This window comes from Anneissia japonica, unplaced genomic scaffold (assembly GCF_011630105.1).
Source record: "Anneissia japonica isolate Jap-2015-1 unplaced genomic scaffold, ASM1163010v1 scaffold1826_len1998817_cov189, whole genome shotgun sequence".
Taxonomy (NCBI): Eukaryota; Metazoa; Echinodermata; class Crinoidea; order Comatulida; family Comatulidae; genus Anneissia; species Anneissia japonica.
Window position 1 is genome coordinate 94,746 of NW_022742159.1, and position 20,903 is coordinate 115,648.

General features: G+C 34.7%; 1 long non-coding RNA gene across 1 annotated transcript; it reads right to left on the minus strand.

Annotated features, from left to right (window-relative positions):
* Nucleotides 1-3,728: 3,728 nt before the first annotated feature.
* On the minus strand, nt 3,729-6,859 carry LOC117119009. The gene is made up of 2 exons (XR_004447122.1): nt 6,277-6,859; nt 3,729-5,695 (listed from the first exon to the last, which is right to left on the minus strand). It is a non-coding gene; the product is annotated as an uncharacterized LOC117119009 (long non-coding RNA).
* Between the last annotated feature and the right edge of the window lie 14,044 nt (nt 6,860-20,903).

The window sequence follows — 20,903 nt, forward strand, 5'->3', positions numbered from 1 at the left end:
TATAATATATGTATATTTATTATATAAATTATGTATATGTGTATATTCGGACACTGTTATTATTTTATCTATTTGTTATAATATATATTGTACTGTTATTATGTATCTATCTGTGTATGTTATACATAATATACACATTAATAATACAATGTATACATTTATTTTTGCAAGCCTATAATTGAGATGCTGCATTGCTGTTGGCAGGTAAATAATTAAACGAAATTTAAAACATTGAATATTCGAGAGGGTCATTTACCGATGATAATGCAATTTCAAGGCAGCACCTCGGTAGCATATTACCGAAGGCATGAGGAGAATGCATCCACATTAGGAAAACGCGTATAGTTTAATCCTCCTTGGTTTAATCATGGTTTAATGAACTTAGCAGCATGGTGGTGAAAGTGATAGGCCTGCCCATCATCATCTGCAGCATTATCTATTCTTGATACCTTCCGTCCCACGTCACCTACCATAATATATTTATTCCTAAACTGTTGATGATAGGCTATTATGAGGGGTCAATGGCGTGGAGTTTAATGGCTTGGTACTAAGATGGTTCCTATCCCACGGTCCTGGGTTCAATCCCTATACCATGCACAACTTTTCCTCGTGACGAAAATCACCAGAAAGTGGTGTGTGTCTTAAAATATAGGAAAGGATAATCAAACCAAACTCAGTTTAGTTTAATAATTCATGAAAACATATTTGATAAAAGTAACATCGGCGAAAAGTTAAAGTGAATACACAAAAATGTGCAGTAGGCCTATGTAAAAAATATTAAAACATAAGATATATCATTAGGAATTTTAAATTTTTACGAAGCTAACAATTTTCTATAAATATGAGCTATGGACGGTTATTGAGTTCTTATGTTCGATGTCGAATGTATGAAATGTGTAGGCTGCCGGCACCTTGACCTCTGATGATTAGTGCCTAAACATTTTCACAAAAACGTGATGCAATAATGACAAAATTATTGTTATTTCAGCCGATCCAAGTTGCTTTCCTATTCTTCTTTTTTCTGTGCTTCTTCCATATTTACATTAAATTTAATTTATTTTACTAAATAACATATATCTTATATATATATATATGTATATGTATATATTATATAATATAAATATATATTACATATTCTAACTAGACTCTAGACCTAGTGCGTATACATTGTGTCTGCTTAACATAATTTCAATCTTTGTCAATCTAAAGTCGAAGGTATGTCCTTGTTCCCGACCCTTTTATGTTCACTTGGATAGCCTTACCTTCATAGGACTTCTACGAATGGATACCTTGTTTGAAGCAAGAAACCATGTTGTCTTTCTCCGGTACCGCTCGTCTATTTTTTCGTGTGGGAAACATTTTATTTAGACCTGGTCACATTTCATTCAACATCACTTTGCAATCGAAGATGTGAGGAACATATTACGTTATATATGATATGATATTACGTTATACAAACACCTGAAACCCGTATCATATGTATTTAATGCTGGAAATATGCAAGGAGATTTTTTAATGCTCGTTAATTTCCCATTACCGTGCAACAACTGTCAATTTTACGCAATAAATTTAAAAAATAACCCCGACATTTATCATGGTGCTCCCATAGAACCGAAATTTATCCAGCTGAGGAGGATGATTTCATATAATAGGCTATTGAAGACTACGAGACTATTGTCTTAGTCATCATAATACCATCATCTTATTCATCAGCACTATCATTATTAACAGAGGCAGGGGTGGCGCCTGGATTTGCCTTACCGGGTGTCCGATGTCCCCAACGGGGAGGGGGGCGACTCCCTGACGAGAACGTAAGTGGGCGTGATCGGGCGTCGCTCAAAATGTCTCGGAAGTGAAGTGAACCAAACTACGACAATTTAGGGGTTTCAAGGGCTTATTTATACGATTTTACACTCTACTGGATAATAATAAAAATATAAACTGGCAGTAAACACGAGGCAATTTCTTTCTCATCGACGTCTAGGCGTATAGGCTTACCGGCACACATAATTCTGAGTACTGGATGACAAGTTTTTGCGCAATATGTGTGTCACAATGTTTTTAAACATCGTTGCCCAAAGTCAGAATAGCCAGAGCAACATGACTGAAAATAGGCTCCCAGCGGGAGCGTGTGCTGCCTAATTTTATAGAAACGATGACGTGGAAAATGATTAATGATTTAATGGTTTATCATGAGAGAAAGTGGGGTGTTGATATACTCTCATGTATAATTGCCTATTCATATACACTACAGTACACCATGGTCCTGTTAATACATTACAGTGACAGTAACATTCTTATCCTGTTACCAGGACTGTTCCTGTTACTAACCACACATAAGATGTCCACCTACAAGTGACCTCCCCCGGAATTAGTAAGGTCAAACTTTGTGTCAACTTATATAGTGTCTACTGCTCCCTGAGGGGCAGTAGACACAACAACAGCTTCCTATTTAGATCGCAATTTACCGTTTCCAATTTTATATGCACATCGTTCCGAATCATTACGTCGCTGAGTACATGCTAGGCCTATACCTTATTACTGTATAATGTTAATTCAAAAAATTCAAATCGAAAAAAATATCAACCAAGTCTTTCGGATGGATTGGTCACGATTTATTAAGTTTTCGCAACGTAAATCAGATGATAATGATGTCTACTTCCATAGTTTGTATATCCGACAAAACTGGAAATACATTCGTGACATAACGCCTATTGGTCTTGTTTTCTCGGTTAGGCTGTCGGTACGATAGATGCACTAAACAAATGGTAGGCCTAGACTTGGTTGATATGTTGTGGTATGATGTCCACATAATTATTCAGCAACAATAGTTTAGCATTGCATTAAATGATGCAAATATACGCAGTAATTTTGTAACGCCTACCTCGATACACCTACAATGGTATATTAATATATTGAGGACGATACCATAGCCATAATGTAACCAAACGTTAATTTACGCCATTCTATTTTTCTACATCACTTATTTTGCAATGGTTATCAATCAATCAATTATACAATCAATCAATTAAACAGTTAAGTGGCCAATCGACCAATTATTATTTAACCAATCAAATATATTGGTCAACTAATCAATAAAAACTATATACATCAATCGATCGATACATTAATAGAAAAAAATAAATAAATTTATCAATTAATCAATGCCTCGATCAATTAACCGACCAATAAGTAGAAAACAGTCAAGCATCTAATTATCTATACAATCAATATCAATAAATCAACCAATCAGTCGATCCATCAATCAATCAAGCAAGCAAATAGCCAAAAATTTATTCAACCAATCAATCGATAATTCTATCAATTTATCGATTAAACAATTCATATTTCCATCGATCATCTATCAAGCTGCAGATCATTTATTCATTCATCCATCCATCTATTCATCTATCTATCTATTGATTGAAGAATTCATCAATGCATCAATCAATCAACCAATCAATCAATCAATTATTCAACCTCCAATCAATTAACCAACCAACCAATCAACCGATCAATATGAATCAATGTATCGATTAATCAATTCATATTGATCATCTATCCAGCCGCAGAACCTTTCATCCATCTATCCATCCATCCATCTATGTTGATTGATGAATTAATTAATGCATCAATCAATCAACCAATCAACCAATCAGTCAATCAATCAATCATTTAATCAATTATTCAATCAATCAATCATGAATCAATTAATCAATGAACGTATCCACATTTCATTTTAGTTTTTATTAAATAGGCCTACTTCTTATAATAAGTCAACATTCACCACAACAGCCTATCTACTGTATACATTACAATCAATACAATGAACGTCCAAAATCTATTAAAGATAACGAGTCAATAACCGAATTAGTTGAATTCGTGTTAATCAAATTATCAAACAAGTTTTTAATTACATGAATGTGATATCTTGGGCCTTCATTTGTACAGCGGTGTTGAAACATATTATTAAGATCGCATCAGTGTACTCAAACAACGAGGCATCGGCAACAATTTCAAAACCAATTAATTCCCCTTCTACCTATCGTGCTACAATCATAAATCTTCGAAAGTGTGTGAAGAAAACGATAACTAATTACATGCGATATCTAAACAAAAATCACAAAGAATTAGAATAGATTAAATATGGAAGATTATTATTAGTATAATATTCTCCGGTTTCGTCTTCGGCAATCTATTATTTGAACAAGTTCTAATCACCTTAGAGCAGAATGGACCATCGATCTGTTATAATACACAGTTTTTGATTTGTGAAATTACCGGTTGGCAAAGCATAACGTATACTGTACTACCTTGCGTACACCTCTCATTCATAATAAATAGACTTCCTTTAGATAGAAAGTGATATCGGAAGCCCAAAGCCTTTGATAATGTCTGAGGAATTTAACATTCATGTCAATCTCACCACAGTTTAGTTCCGATTAGCTTTTGCCATTAATATGATGGACCATGTTTATTATAATACTTTTCAAGTATTATTGGCAATAATGAATAATATATGGTGATGATAGTATTACTGATAATGATTGCAAATAAATAAATAAAACATTTAAAAAAAATAAAAGCATTTGTTCACATTCTATGTAATTATAAGGCAAATCGTTTAACCAGTGAGTAAACAATTGTATATATCCAACGAAGAACTAGTGCTGTTCAACAACGCATGTGCAAAAGGGTGTGCAGTCTGAGTTGCTTTATTTGGATTTGAATTCCCAACGAATCCTCAATGGCCCATGGTTAAGGCATCTGCACAGATAGCTACTTTTTCACACTCGCAGATTCCTCTTTAACGTGAATTTATATATTTATTAAAGCTTTACCACCAGACGGCCTAGAGTTTGTCTCTACATAGAGTATAGAATATTTCGACTACTCCTGTAGTATTTTGTTAACGCTTGATTTTATGTTATATATCAATCATTTGATTAGTGATGTGCTCATTTTGTTGGAGTATCAATTCCCCTGCCTCAAGCCCGTCTTTTTACTCCATTTTTCTCGATCTATCACGTCATCACTCTTAAAAGACTCAGGGGTTAAGAGATCTGCTATCCTTTTATTGGGTCATGACAAGATCAATATCATAACATGCATTAATAATGATTTATTTTAAAATTATCTTACCTATTTTGTCAATAAGGCTCTGGATTTTTTGACAAACTTGATAGTGATCTAATAGAATTTTAATCGTAGGCACTATAGGCCTATCTGTATCATTTATGAATAGGCTTATTAGCTACCCTATTTTATCTACCGGGTAGTTATCAATAATGGTTTTTATATAGGCCTACTTAATGATCATAGTTAATAAACAGCAAATGTGAAATATTATAGCAAATTCCAAGTAAAATCTCTTATGTCATTATTTCATTCGACATACTTGAAACCCTATCTTACTGCATACTGGAAACCCATCTTCGGCTTCGTAAGCCTACTTCAGTATATATAATAATGTTGTTAGTTTTATAGTGTAATTATTTTCAAGGCCTCGAGTGCTTCACATAATGTTATACCTACCTATGGATAAGAGCAGCTCTTTGATTTCGATCAAATTCTAGAACACATACTCAGCTCCCTAAGGAAGAGCATCCCATAATGATGCTACTAATCATGGCATCGGCATACTTTTGAACCTGCCAACCCACTTTACATTAGAAAAGCTAAAGATGTATGTCCCCTGAAAAAAACAAAAAAAATCATTAAAAATAATTATGAAATTACCTTGCTCATTTTGAAGTAACATACAAATTATTAACTTCAGAATAGAAATTATTGAATTTTATTTTAATGTGTAACCTGATTTCTGTACTGAACAAGATGCAAATAATAAAAAACTTCCAGCGACTAGAAGTGTTTTATCATTTTTCGCTGTAAAATTATGGGTCAAAATGTTTAAATGCACTATTTTTATGTTCATTAAGTTATGTTACTTTCACTGATTTTCAGGATATTTCTTTGGTATTTTTCAATACAATGCATCTTTAAACAACGTGGACTTGTTTTTTGCCGAAGACATACATACATACATAGAACACTTATATTGAGCCTTCTCCAGACTATCACATTTCGTCGGACCATACATAGTGAAGGTGTGCCTATATATGGTCATGATGTGATGTCATCATGACCATATTTAGGCATATCCCATATTTGTCAGATACAATTTTGTTTGGACAGGGCCTTTAACCCCATTTTCATCTAAAATCCAAAAATTAAAATCGGCCTAGCCTGTAGTGCCAAACCTTGACAGACACTTACTATATCTAACTTCAATAGGTCCACTTGGTCGAGGTGCCCCAGGACATATATAAAGTTAGGTATCTCAGAGGTGCCTAGAGGTGCCTGATCTTCGAAGAAAAGACATGTTTGGTGGAACAACTGCGACTATGGTAAAACCACGTTTCCGACAGGTAGAACCCCATCTTGAACTTCCATCTTCGCTATAAGTGGCATTCTGTCTCTTGTGTACCTCAGTGCCTGAACGACATCTTCGACACACGTGGAACTCTTTCGACATACGTGGGAACCTAATTTTCGACATTCGTAGAATCCCCATTTATAAGCCTTGACAGCCTCCACATTCAACATACGTAACCCGTCTTCCTTCACCATTGTTACGTAAGCCTTTCTAGTTCACACATTGTTATGTTAATCTAAACTTCGGTTGACCTGGGATTCCTTTCGCTCTTTAGAAAAACAAACGTCATAAAAGCCACCGTGATGCGATTCAAGAAATGAAGGGATCACTGTATAATACGAATTATAATTTTCCCGGAGGTTCTATATTTTGACCATTATGTTAATACACAATGTGAGATGGTGAGATCATTAAACATGTTTTTTTTTTTTTTTTTTTTTTAATACCGCACTCATTAAGTTTTACACTACCAAATGTCATGGTTGGTATAATCTTTTGTAATTGTTTTCTATATTATTTATAACATGAAATTACCGGTACCGGTATGTATTCTGTACATATTATTACAGATAAAATACGAATGCTATGAGTGTAAAACAATTGAATAATTTTAATGTTGTTGAAATGTGCGACGTGTCGTCAGTGTGAAGAGTTGTTTTTCCTACTGCGTGTAAAATAAACTTTATAATTTGATAATTATCATAGTTGGCGGTTCATTACAAGTTGTCTTTCACGTGTAATATACACTGAGGGAATTAGAGACGCACATTAAAAGAACAGGGTTGGCGTGTTTCCGAGAGAATATAAATTTAATTTAGTATAATCTGTCACGTACAGAATACGATCTTTGATGATATTATATCATTTCAGATCTTATTGTAACACATCATGTCATGTCATATCATATTCATGCATGACACCAAATCGATATATGTAATATCATTTATCATATATCATTAAGTTATCATACCAAATTGAAGAAACAGGGTTGACGTGTTTCGAACAGACCATAAATATAATTATGATAACGTAGCTTTGACTTTATCATTTCATATACCATATCATGTCATATCATATCATGTCATATATATACAGTATATCATAATTACCATATAGCTGCATATCACATCATTTCATGTCATATCATAATATAGGGCCTAATACCAAAACTTCGAATAGAAGCCCAATTGGCTTAATATCGAAAAGCCCATTTCGAATTGAAGCCCCCTATTTAGTTTGCAAATGTAGCTTCGAAAAGAAGCCCATCCCGAAAAGCAGCCCATGGACGTCTTTTCAAGGTAGGCCTATGTCATTTGGTCGTGTCGTAATGGTGTCTAGTGTAAATGTGGCTTAAAGCGAGGGCACTTACTGCGCCCGACGGTCGTCGGCCGACGCGATTCTATGGAGAACGCTATGTCACGACGCGTGCAATGGATCGTTTTCAGTTACGATCCGTTCAGGCTGCCACCGACAATCAGCATACCGGCGTCGTGTCGTCTAACGCTCGCAGGGAGCGTAGTTGGATTTGTCGTGCGTCTAGTGAGTGCCCGGCTTAAAATACATTAATCAAACGTATCACGTATAAATAGGATCAACATGGGATAATTAATAATTAGGCCTAAGTGGTTTTTATTTTGTAAGTTAATCCGTCATTATTCATTACAATACCATCACCATAAACAAGTTTTCGAGAGATTGCCTTCGTGATGCACTATAATAACAATCGCTGTGTTTTCGCAGAACCGTAATAGACAACACGGGATTTCATTTATGGTAACATAATAAGCATAACACGCATTATGTCTATTCTCATCGTTGTACTAGCATTCTTTGCCATAGAAATAGCATAGACCTAGTATACCATGTATTGTTCATGATAAAATTGAATACACACGCACGCACATCCCTTATTTTTGAAAATACAGGTGTCCCTCCAATTAGAGATCATTTTTGGGACCGGGGTTTCTATGTTCTTTAGCAGCTTTGACTCTAATTAGAATAATAAAGATAAAAGACATTTGTTAATATTGGGCCACAAAAGTGGTTTTTAATTGAAGGTGGTCCTTAATTGGAGAGGTTTTTAATTATTATTATATTATGACCAGGTAAAATTACTATATATTCATAATACAATAAATCTAAAACTCACACTGATAGATATGAAAAATAAATGTACAATAATACCGTAACTATTAAAAATATAGAGCAGTGCAACTAAATTTAGCTTTACAGTTTGAATATTATATGAATGTCAATACATATATAGGCCTATATATGATAATGATAATTAAAACAATACTTTTAAAAATTACGTACATCTATTTGCTTAACGCACTCAAGAGAAAAATGGACAATAAAGCCCAATAGAACCTCCCAACTAATTACCATAACACGTAAAATAAAGTGTCGCATGTTGTAACTTATATTTCATATCATATTCTCCACTTTAACCATTATAGCGTCGTGAATTTAAGGTATTTGCTGCTGCTTCAAAATTGTTGTAGTAGGTTGCCCGTGACCTCAATGTCTAAGTTTGTAGGCTGTAGAAAAATATAGGCGATCGTAATTACTTTAGTATCGCATTTCAATACCACGTGTCAGTAGCCAACTATCTGAATATGAAATTACGTTACGTCATTTGCGTTAATTAAACAATCGGAGGTTTTTTTTAACCAAAATGTTAAAATAACTTTTAAATTATTTTATCATGTGACCAAGCTCCCTCACATATTTTGTTCATGCTCATGAGAGCAGCTTAGCTCATTCGGCTAAACTGTGGCGCACTGTGTGTGCGCTGAACTGTGACTCCTGGTCCCCAGTTCGCTGCTCTTCTTGTATATTTTCAGCTGGAGGGCTGAAATGCAAGTTACGATAACGTTTAAGCCGTTGGTACCGTGTGCATTTAGGGCCCATGTGCATGTTAAAGAGTAGGGTATTGTCTCCCGGTCGTGTACACTGTCCAGTCACCACCAGCGACCCCACTGGAATTACGTCTTCTTCAGACTGGGTTATCTTTGGTGTTTTCACCGAATAAATCCATCCATCCATGTTCATTTTTCATTATATAGTTCAGCAGGGTTAATGTATCCGATATCCATTTATTGAACCACTAGAGAATTATGAGCACCCGTAGTGTCAACTTAAAAGTCCCTCTTAAAGCTTTGATAATTGGATAATTATGCTAAAACGAATTGGGTCATTTAGATAGCAATAACATATTCCCAACTCATCTCACTATTTATAATGGTGGTGTAGAGCTTTTACGTACACAATGTGTGGTTTATTATCATATGATTTAATTGGGACAGGCAATTAAGTACAATTTAAGTAGCTTTTAAGTAACATAGGTCAGAATAAATGCTGACAGCAATTTAATATTAGACTCGTTTTATTAGCTGTGATTAAGGATTTCACGTTATTTTAAAGTGCCTTTGATTATGTTTTTCTGGTGTATATTTGCATTTCGTTTCCTATTCTTTTACAAGTCTCTCTCCAATTAAAGACCATTTTTGGGACATGTCTCTAATTAGAATAACGATAAAAGACATTTCTTAATATGGGACCACAGAAAAGAGCATAGTAACAAATGTGAGAATAAAATACGCTGACAGCAATTTAATATTAGACTCGTTTTATTAGCTTTGAAAGGGTGTCACGTTATAAAAAAAAATTTTTAAAGTGCCTTTGAATATATTTTTCTGGTGTATACTTGCATTTCGTTTCCTTTTCTTCTTTAACACGTCTCTCTCCAATTAAAGACCACTTTTGGGACCGGAGTTTCCATGGCTCTAATTAGAATGATAAAGATAAAAGACACTTGTTAATATGAAACCTCAGAAAAGTGGTCTTCAGTGCGGTCTTTAATTAGAGTTTACCGGTACTTCAAATAAGACACAAAAGTAGTTTAGTTTTTGTTGAATTACAGATTAATTGGATTAATAACACCTGTAAAACATATCATTATTATTATATATTTATTTAGTTTGTTATCTCTACTTGTATTGAAAATTAATCATGTATCACTGTCCAAGGACGGGCGCGGATCCATTAGGGAGGCACGGGTGAACGTAAGTTTTGCCACTAAATTGGAAAATATAAATGCAAAAAGGGCCTATCAATGTTTTGTATTGAAATAAACGCTACTCACTACTATTATGAAAATGTTGTACCCTACCCCAACCCCCCCCCCCCCCTCCGTTTTAAAATTCTGGATCCGCCCGTGTCACATACATAATATACATATCATGCTCTGCAAGTGAGAACAAAATCTATGGGCTGTATTATTTAATATTGGGGCTGAATTATTTAATAAATAAAGAAAAATAAATAAAACGTATAGTTTTAACTAATAAATATCTTATATAAATTGTGTTAGTCAAAACAAGGTGATATCCGCTTTACATAAATTATAGTAGATTATGTCGCTTTCTCAGACAATACGGTTGTTATGCACCCAATTCGCTGGCCATGTATATCTCAGTGTATGTTATGTAAGAGAAACATTGCATATGTGCAGTGGATCGTTGGAAAAACTAATGGTGTCGCACGATTTGAACCCAGGGCCTGGAATACAGGCAGGCACTACAAAGATACAGTTCCACTCTGGGAGTGTATGCACATATCATTTTGGAATGATAATGTAAGTTATTATAACGTACTTAAATACACACACCAGCTATTTTTTTTTCCAAGTTTACGACAGACAGTATACGTTGGTTAAAATCTAAATTGCTAATAGTAGACATATATATGTTTGTAAAAATAATTTATTGTGAAATGCAGTTAGTGTGAAACGTGTTGATATATGAACTGTTATAAGTAGTCCATCGACAGACTTCGTTAATTTCTAAGACACGTCATTCGGAAGTCCTTAGACGGATAAGCGTCAAGTATAACAACAGGCCAAATGAAAATTACATCCATCCTTGCTATCATCAAGTTGTTGCGCATCCCCATTAGGACAAGGAGAGTAATATTGTTCGTTAATTGACGAAACCATAATTTAAACCAAATTAAAAATCTACGGTCAAACGAGGAGGTTAATTCCATTGTTTTATCTAACAGTTCTTGGTGATAAAATTTAAAACGATGTAACTGTCTACCTTAAAACACTGTAATCCATTTACAACAGCTCTCTGCTAAGCTGGTATTTGATCGTTATTGGACCGATTCTTCTTTCTTAATGCATTAGATTTGCTACGCCTAATATATTTCGGTGATATGAGATATGAGACGTTCATCTGACACAATTATATGTCAATATAATGATGCAATATGTGAGGTGTCGTGACGTGACAAAATGAGTCTTGTGGTACAAAAAATGAAAAATGAGTTATTGATAAATTTAGATATATTATTACTATATCAGCTTTATTTTGGTCTTTGAATATGTTCTTAAGTTGAGTGAAACCAGAGTAACATCGTTTTTAAGTTCAGATGTCTAAAAACATACTCTGAAGATAAACAAAGGATAATTTTTTTTGTTGGTTTTCCTAACATTTCTGAAAAATAACTTTAAAAAATGTGCCTCAAAAACTTTGACTTTAAGGTAACTCAACTCAGAATTGTTATTACTATGAAATATACATACTAAACTTATCATATCATATCTTATTATAAACATTTGAACCCAATTTTTGTCAAAATATCACTTTAGATATATTTTCCTGATTATCTCAAACTGACCTGGTGGTGTTCTAAAGACTCATTTTGTCACGACACCTCACATATTGCATCATTATATTGACATATAATTGTGTCAGATGAAGTCTAGGTAAGTACAGTTAAAGGAACTTAGTTGAAGTAGTCCTGTCATGTTGGTGAATTGGACAATACATCGGGAGACAACCCTTTGCTCTTTTTCCATAAGAGATTATACTTGCTGTGTTCTTTAACGTGCAAAGTCAGTTAATACAAGGGACCAACGACTTTAACATCCTTCCGAAAGACAGTTGGCTATTTACTGTTATCAAAGGAGGGCAGATTGATGAAATAACACAATAAGATGGAAAGATCTCCATGAATTAGCGCACACAAAGTGATTATCACCAGTAGTGCTATTCTCGGATCATGGAGGTATAATATATTTTATACCTCCATGCTCCGTTAATATTATTCCGTGTTAAATTTACAGTGATTAAACAATTACATTATAAACGCTTTTTAAATAATGCCATATTTACATTACCGTAGTTTTCATGTAACGTTTTGCTTAGATGCGCCTCATTGTTGACTGTTTATTATAAATTAAATTTCGATCGACATAATCTGTTGACCCTATCGGAAATAACGCTATCATGACCATTATCTACAGGCCAGGAGATCGTTTAACCTCAACCCATATTTTGTTATTTCAAGTTAATGAAATCCCAGATACATATTTTCTTAAGTGGGGTTAGGGAAACGGTTATCGGTTGGGAAAACATAACAGAAATTATAGTCATTCCATATCAAATAGATCCAGACTATGAGACTACATTGATGGCACTGCTTCCAGAAGCTGAGTTTTTGTTTAAATCTTTATACAGACCCACAGTATTGGTCAAGTCCGGAGGAAAAAAAAATTAAAAATTTAAGACCAGAGAAGTATTAAAATATTACTACGAGAAAAAAATGTATGTAGGCCTACTAGGGATTATGTGTGTATAGAACAAAAGGTAACACTGCTGTCTGTCAGTGGTATAATTTTTAAAACAGTTTTTTGCGGATGATAAATTTTAATTAATAAACGAATGGATTACCGGTATATCTTTGAGCATTCGTAATTGTTAATCTTCATAATAAAGTGAACAAAAAAATCGGGTTGTTTTAGGTTTTTAAGAAGTTTATAATATTTTATATTTGATGACTCAAAAATTGAAGTATTCAGACAATCAGTATTGCATTAAAGATGTGCGGGCACCATCAATGATTTATGGAACTAACTTACAATACATCATTCGTATTCGTATCTGTGCTAAAATATTAGATTTATGAGACTCTAAAATCGAAGCAGGTTGAACGTATGCAGGCATGAATTGGCAGTTAACCCCGAAAAACCCAACTGCCTTGGAAGGAGATTGGAGTGTTGAAGACTATAAAATGGATGTTTGCTTTAGCCTAGGTGAAGTGTTCTCAGTTTTACGTGTCACAGGGAGCTTTTGATTTGCGCGAGACATGACGCTAAAACGGTTACTCATGTTTGCCCGTCCTACGTTCTACGTTCTCGCATGCGCAGGCGCCATTACGTTCTACGGCCAACGCGTCGTGCAACCGAAAGCTCCCTAATATGAGAATTGTAAATAACGTGAGCAGTGAATCGTGCCTCATCATTTGATGTAAATTGGCTATAAATCCGGTCACACTTGAGTGTCCATAGACGTATTATTTATATGGTGACGTCAGACGTTGAGAGGTAAATTGTGGCTAAATCTCCACGATGGCCAATCAATGGACATCCAAATGCAAACTCATTACAATATTATTACTTTTTCACGTTTAGTATGAAATATTAGGAAGGTTTCGCAAACTTACGAAAACGATAACGGATATGGTTGCGTCATCAACTTCTTAGTTAATCAATTCCTTATCATAATAGTATCTTTCAAAACGTAGACCATCCCTGCCTTTTTAAGGAATCTGTTATCACATTCAGCACGTATATGTATTGTAAAGAATGTTTTATGAAAGGATATGACAATAATGAAAATGACGTATTCTTATTCATTATCGTTTTTCCTAATAGTACATCATTTGTTTGGTCGCACCACATAAGTAGTGATCATTTTCTTTCGTTGGGATACTTCTCCAGAAAATGATTAAAAAAAACCAGTAAATCCTTCAACTTACGCTGCACGCTACGCATAGAAAGAACAGGCAGACTCAGTCTATTTTTGGAACACCCATTGGGATCAGCCGTGTACACATAATGACTATGTGACTTAAGTCGTAAACAAGACAACTAGAATATTTATTATAACTTAAACGATTAACGTATTATGGTATGAAAGACGATTTATCTCTAAAGATGAATCGTCTTTCTTATCGTATCGTTCATGTTTTATCTCTTCCAAATATTTGAAAATCAAATATAATTCTCAGTGCATGTTAAAAATGCTATTAGGCTTGTTCTGATTATATATATATATAGATGTGTATAAGAGACAGCGTTTAACCTCAACCCATATTTTAAAACTCAGGACAGCCAGTGTCGTATCTAGGATTCTTGAAGGAGTGGGGGCTGATAGGGACGCCAAGGTGGAAGGGTTTTTATGATTAGGTGAGAGGCGCTAGTTCTGTCTCTTATACACATCTAGATGACTCTGTCGGTAATGCTATAATAATTATACGTATATTTTCAAATTAAAAGTTGAAGGTTTCCGTGACCGGGATTTCAACTTGTATGCCAACGCCTTAACCAACTGAGACATCGTTGGTAATTAAAGTCACATTGATCTTTCACACTCTCTTGCGCATGTGTAACTGAGCAGCAGCTCTAGATGCACCACAAACAAATAGATCAGATCCGTTGATAGAGATAGTTTGGCCAACTCTGTTTCACGGGATTCGATATACGCGCGTGTGATTGGGTGGATCGCAATCACATGACTTACACTGGCCATGTTGTCACCAAAACAAAACATTAAAGCTATACGCGCGCATGTGCCTGGGCTGTTTGGTAACGAAATGGCGTCCCTGCGCCAAGTTGGCCAAACTCTCTCTATCTACGGCTCTGAAATAGATTAATGTTGTACGCCCTCATCTTAAGCATTCGAACGACAAGACGGGATCTCTGAAAATATATTTTTATAATCAATCATAGTAAAATAAAGAAATCTAAACCATGTTTCTGTGTTCTTATAATCGTATTCCAACTAAATAAGGTTGCAAAAGTTTCTACAACTTTGTATTGATGTTATTTTCACACCCTAACCACAAAGATCACCAATATGTTTGCCTGGATAACATTAACACGATCTATATCACAACGACACAAAATGCATTAAAAATGAAAAATGCACTCGATGACCAAGAGCAGAAACCTGATCGTTTTCTCACGAACACTAGTTTAGCTCAGAGGTTATAGTTCATTTTTTAACGCCATTATGTTGACCAATTCGTCTAGACAATTTCAGGAATAAAAATTACACTATCTGTATGAATTTTTATTATATTGATTGCCCTTTTGAAGCTCGAGACTGGATAAGCAGAAACGAAACTTATATAACAAGTTGAACGATACAATTCAATGCATACATCATTTGAATTTATTGCTTTGTATACCTTAATTGAGCAAGTTGCTTTCAGTTAAAAATTACAAAATGGTAATATTTTCCTCGCCACGTTTATATTGTCTTTGTATTGATCCATAAAATCGCAGGTCAATCAATTTAAGAAAAAATAACATTTCTGTAAGCAGTTTTGTAACTGTATTCTAATTTATAATATGTTGTCGATTTTTATTGTAAATGCATACGCAATTCTTCTCTGGCTACCATGTATGTTTTTTTATGAAGGTACACCGAAATAAAGACTGAATTGGTTTGATGTACGTCTCACTAGAAATTAGTAAAATAGATTTTGTAAATAACAGTGCTTTGTTATTTTTGGAACTCACCTTTCATTTGGAAATGTTGTATTTCATTTCATTTGTTTAGTCAAAGAACAAATAGGACTGACGAAAAGATGGCAGTAATGACAGAAGAGAAAATAACTTTTTTGAGTTATTTTTAATGACGAAATAAATAATATCAAAACTCAGGACAGCCAGTGTCGTATCTAGGATTCTTGAAGGAGTGGGGGCTGATAGGGACGCCAAGGTGGAAGGGTTTTTATGATTAGGTGAGAGGCGCTAGTTCGCAAAATAATGTTATTTGAGGTAGTTTTTATCTGACTTAAGCGTGATATTTTTTTGCTTCGAACATTTTCAATAGGAAGGGGCGAGAGTATTCCTCACCCTCCACGCACCTCTTTTATGCCACCGAGGAGTGATCATGAGGAGAACCATTACTGACAGGCTACACAGCCAAGAAAATATAATCCATACTTATATTAATATGTAAATTACAACATTCTAAAAAATCATTGAAAATGAATAAGTTAAAACTGTTCTGAATTTTTTGTAAAATATTCATAAATTTTTTAACAGCATAAAAATGCGGAATGTGTAACTTGAGGATATTATACTTTAATCGATTTGATGTGTACGGAGTATCGCATATACAACATTCATGCTGTCAAATCGTTCCATAAAAATAGGAAGATTTAATGGAACTTTAATCCCCTGCGACGCCTTGATTTTTGCACTTTGATATAAAGGCTTATATCTCTCGGTATCTGTTGGAGCGCAAGTCCAATTTATGATATCACTTGTATTGGAAGCGTGTAATCGTCACTGGCGCTTTAAGAAACTAATATCTTGGTTTATTTTTAATTGTTGCAATAAATCACCTGTCAATCACAAAGAATCCGTCTGTCACTCATGTTAATTATGACACATCAATATATCAATGTTGATGTACTGTACTGTATGTTTTAGATTTTTTAATTTCTCCACCAGTTTTATTAAATATCATCTATAAATCACACAGCGTCGACGTCCAAATTTAATAATAAGTATACCTTTCCATAACCAGCTGAAGAAATTCTGAGATAGTGGATTGAAAGCTAATGGTGAGAAATCATATTAAATGTCTTAACTTGTATGAATATTCACTTAGTTCCAACAAGAGAGGCAACTTGAACTCAACACGATAGTATACGGTATGCTAAAGTTTAAAATACGCATATGCGTGAGGACTAAAGATATTTGCGTCAGGAAAATATCATAGGTGTGATGCTTTGCTCTACCTGACGCGTCCGCAAATACTAGCAACAGAAAATATATTCGCAAATGATTCGGGTTGGAATCGAACCCACGACCTGTAGGTATCTAGCCTGATATCTTAACCACTAGACCACCGAACTTACGCTTGGTGAGAAGTAATGAATCCGATCCCCTAGTAGGTAGTAGTAACAGCGGGTACTGCAAGTGCTATAAAGACATGAATTTGCGTCAGGAAGATACCATAGGAGTGATGTTTTTCCCTACCTGACGTGTTATCGTACCGAATACAGTAAGTGATTCGGGTGGGATTCGAACCCAGACTAGATACCTGGAGGTCGTGGTTTCGATTCCTACCCGAATCACTTGCGAATTCACTTGAGTATTCGGTGCGGTAACACGTTAGGTAGGGCAAAACATCACTGTTGTTCAATATAGGAATGTATTCAAAGCAAATTTATATAGACCCCCCCCCCCCCTTTAATAGCAATAGTGCAAATAATTCAAAATTACAAGATTCATTAAGAGAGTCGTAGCCAAATACCAAGGGACGCCCAGGCTCCCTGTTAGATTAGGGAAGACATGGAAGAGCTTTTGGGGTGTCAGGGACAAAACACAATATTGCTGAACCATTCTAACATGTAAACGGTAAATTTCATTCTTTTGATACTATTTACGCACGGAGAAGGGGTTTGTTGGTTTATCAGAGAGGGTTCGCTTTTAAAGGGAGTCGGCCGACCCCATAATTCTAGTTTTATCTTACAGGCCTGTAATTCGACTACATACGTATGATGCCTTTGAAAGTCTATCACTTAATATGTCCTTACTTTATATATCATTCAGCTAAATATTCTCTCTTCCCGGAAGAATGTTAATTGGATGATATCGAGACTTGTATACGCAAAAATGAGACATTATAACCCATTTTAGTTTGTATATCTACACTCGGAATACAGTATGTCCAGTGTTCTTATATAAAAACATGGTTTAAACCATTAATACTGGAAAATAACACCATAGTATACTGTTAAAGAGACACTTCTGACATCTAAAATTAATTTTATACAATTTATGGTTATTACATTTGAATCGTAAACGCAGTGTAATTATCGTTATTAGTAGTGCGTTAGGTGTATAGCAACTGAACAAAAACTGAAAACTGTTCCATTTTATTGTTGTCCAGTCAACTCTGCATTAGTGTCAGGTACTTCAGAGAAAAGTATTCGTAAAGCTCTGCTCAAACATTTTCTTTGACAAAAAAACTGTTGTATGCCCATATATAGTTGTGATGTGCCTATATATGATCATAATTATGATGTTATCATGACCATATTTAGGCATGTCACATGTTTTTGTAAAATCAAATGTATTGTACTGGAATATGACGTTATATTCCGTTATATTCTGTTCATACTGTTTACTAATTTGTGTTATGAAAATGGTGGTATTATCTGATTATACACATGATAGGGTATCACGGCACCGTAAGACATAATCCTAGGTGTGCTGTTCAATATAAAGATATTTGCGTCAGGAAAATATCATAGGTGTGATGATTTGCTCTACCTGACGCGTCCGCAAATACTAGCAACAGAAAATATATTCGCAAATGATTCGGGTTGGAATCGAACCCACGACCTGTAGGTATCTAGCCTGATATCTTAACCACTAGACCACCGAACTTACGCTTGGTGAGAAGTAATGAATCCGATCCCCTAGTAGGTAGTAGTAACAGCGGGTACTGCAAGTGCTATAAAGATATGAATTTGCGTCAGGAAGATACCATAGGAGTGATGTTTTTCCCTACCTGACGTGTTATCGTACCGAATACATTAAGTGATTCGGGTGGGATTCGAACCCAGACTAGATACCTGGAGGTCGTGGTTTCGATTCCTACCCGAATCACTTGCGAATTCACTTGAGTATTCGGTACGGTAACACGTTAGGTAGGGCAAAACATCACTGTTGTTCAATATAGGAATGTATTCAAAGCAAATTTATATAGACCCCCCCCCCCCCTTAATAGCAATAGTGCAAATAATTCAAAATTACAAGATTCATTAAGGGAGTCGTAGCCAAATACCAAGGGACGCCCAGGCTCCCTGTTAAATTAGGGAAGACAGGGAAGAGCTTTTGGGGTGTCAGGGACAAAACACAATATTGCTGAACCATTCTAACATGTAAACGGTAAATTTCATTCTTTTGATACTATTTACGCACGGAGAAGGGGTTTGTTGGTTTATCAGAGAGGGTTCGCTTTTAAAGGGAGTCGGCCGACCCCATAATTCTAGTTTTATCTTACAGGCCTGTAATTCGACTACATACGTATGATGCCTTTGAAAGTCTATCACTTAATATGTCCTTACTTTATATATCATTCAGCTAAATATTCTCTCTTCCCGGAAGAATGTTAATTGGATGATATCGAGACTTGTATACGCAAAAATGAGACATTGTATGTGTATATCTACACTTGAATACAGTATGTCCAGTGTTCTTATATAAAAACATGGTTTAAACCATTAATACTGGAAAATAACACCATAGTATACTGTTAAAGAGACACTTCTGACATCTAAAATTAATTATATACAATTTATGGTTATTACATTTGAATCGTAAACGCAGTGTAATTATCGTTATTAGTAGTGCGTTAGGTGTATAGCAACTGAACAAAAACTGAAAACTGTTCCATTTTATTGTTGTCCAGTCAACTCTGCATTAGTGTCAGGTACTTCAGAGAAAAGTATTCGTAAAGCTCTGCTCAAACATTTTCTTTGACAAAAAAACTGTTGTATGCCCATATATAGTTGTGATGTGCCTATATATGATCATAATTATGATGTTATCATGACCATATTTAGGCATGTCACATGTTTTTGTAAAATCAAATGTGATAGTCTGACAGGAGTTAACGAATGGGCAACCTATTACAAAATATTATAACACTGTGCGTTACCGTAATAATGATGCAGATACACCTTGCATATTAACATGGTTCCTGTGTGCTGTATGCATGCGTTTGTTTAATGTATGCCCAGTTTTAGTTTATCTTTGGTTGACTACTGTGCTATTAATTTAGAATTTGGTCATAGTTGGAATTTTTATGGTGGCACTATATACTAAAGAGGTCGCTGTTTACCCTATTATGTTTCTCATAGTTTCAACATGGGCCAATGTAGAACCAAAATTGTTATATTACAGTGCATTAAATGCCATTCAGCCGTATTTAATACACAATTAATTATTTTCTTGGAAAATTGGTAAAAGCAAATACAATTTTTCCATATTTAGATGAATGAAGAAACACGAAATGTCACTTTAAACTAATAAATTAACTGAAATATAACCCGTCAGAGGCAAATGATGTAAAATTATCGACCGTCCGATTGAGGAATGCTTTCAACAATAAATTCAAGTGTATTTTAATTACTACCACATTAAGACGTAAGCAAGAAATTCATTGTGTATATATAATGCTGCTTACATTTATAAAACTTAAAAATAAAATGTATAGCGAAAGTCATTATGCACAGGTCGTTATGGAAGGTATAACACATCTCAGGCAAGAATATTGTTTGGTTAAATTTTTAAGCATTTGACATACAATTTTTGTTTTTATATAATAGAATCGACCGTTAATACAATTGTGTAGGTCTAAAGTTC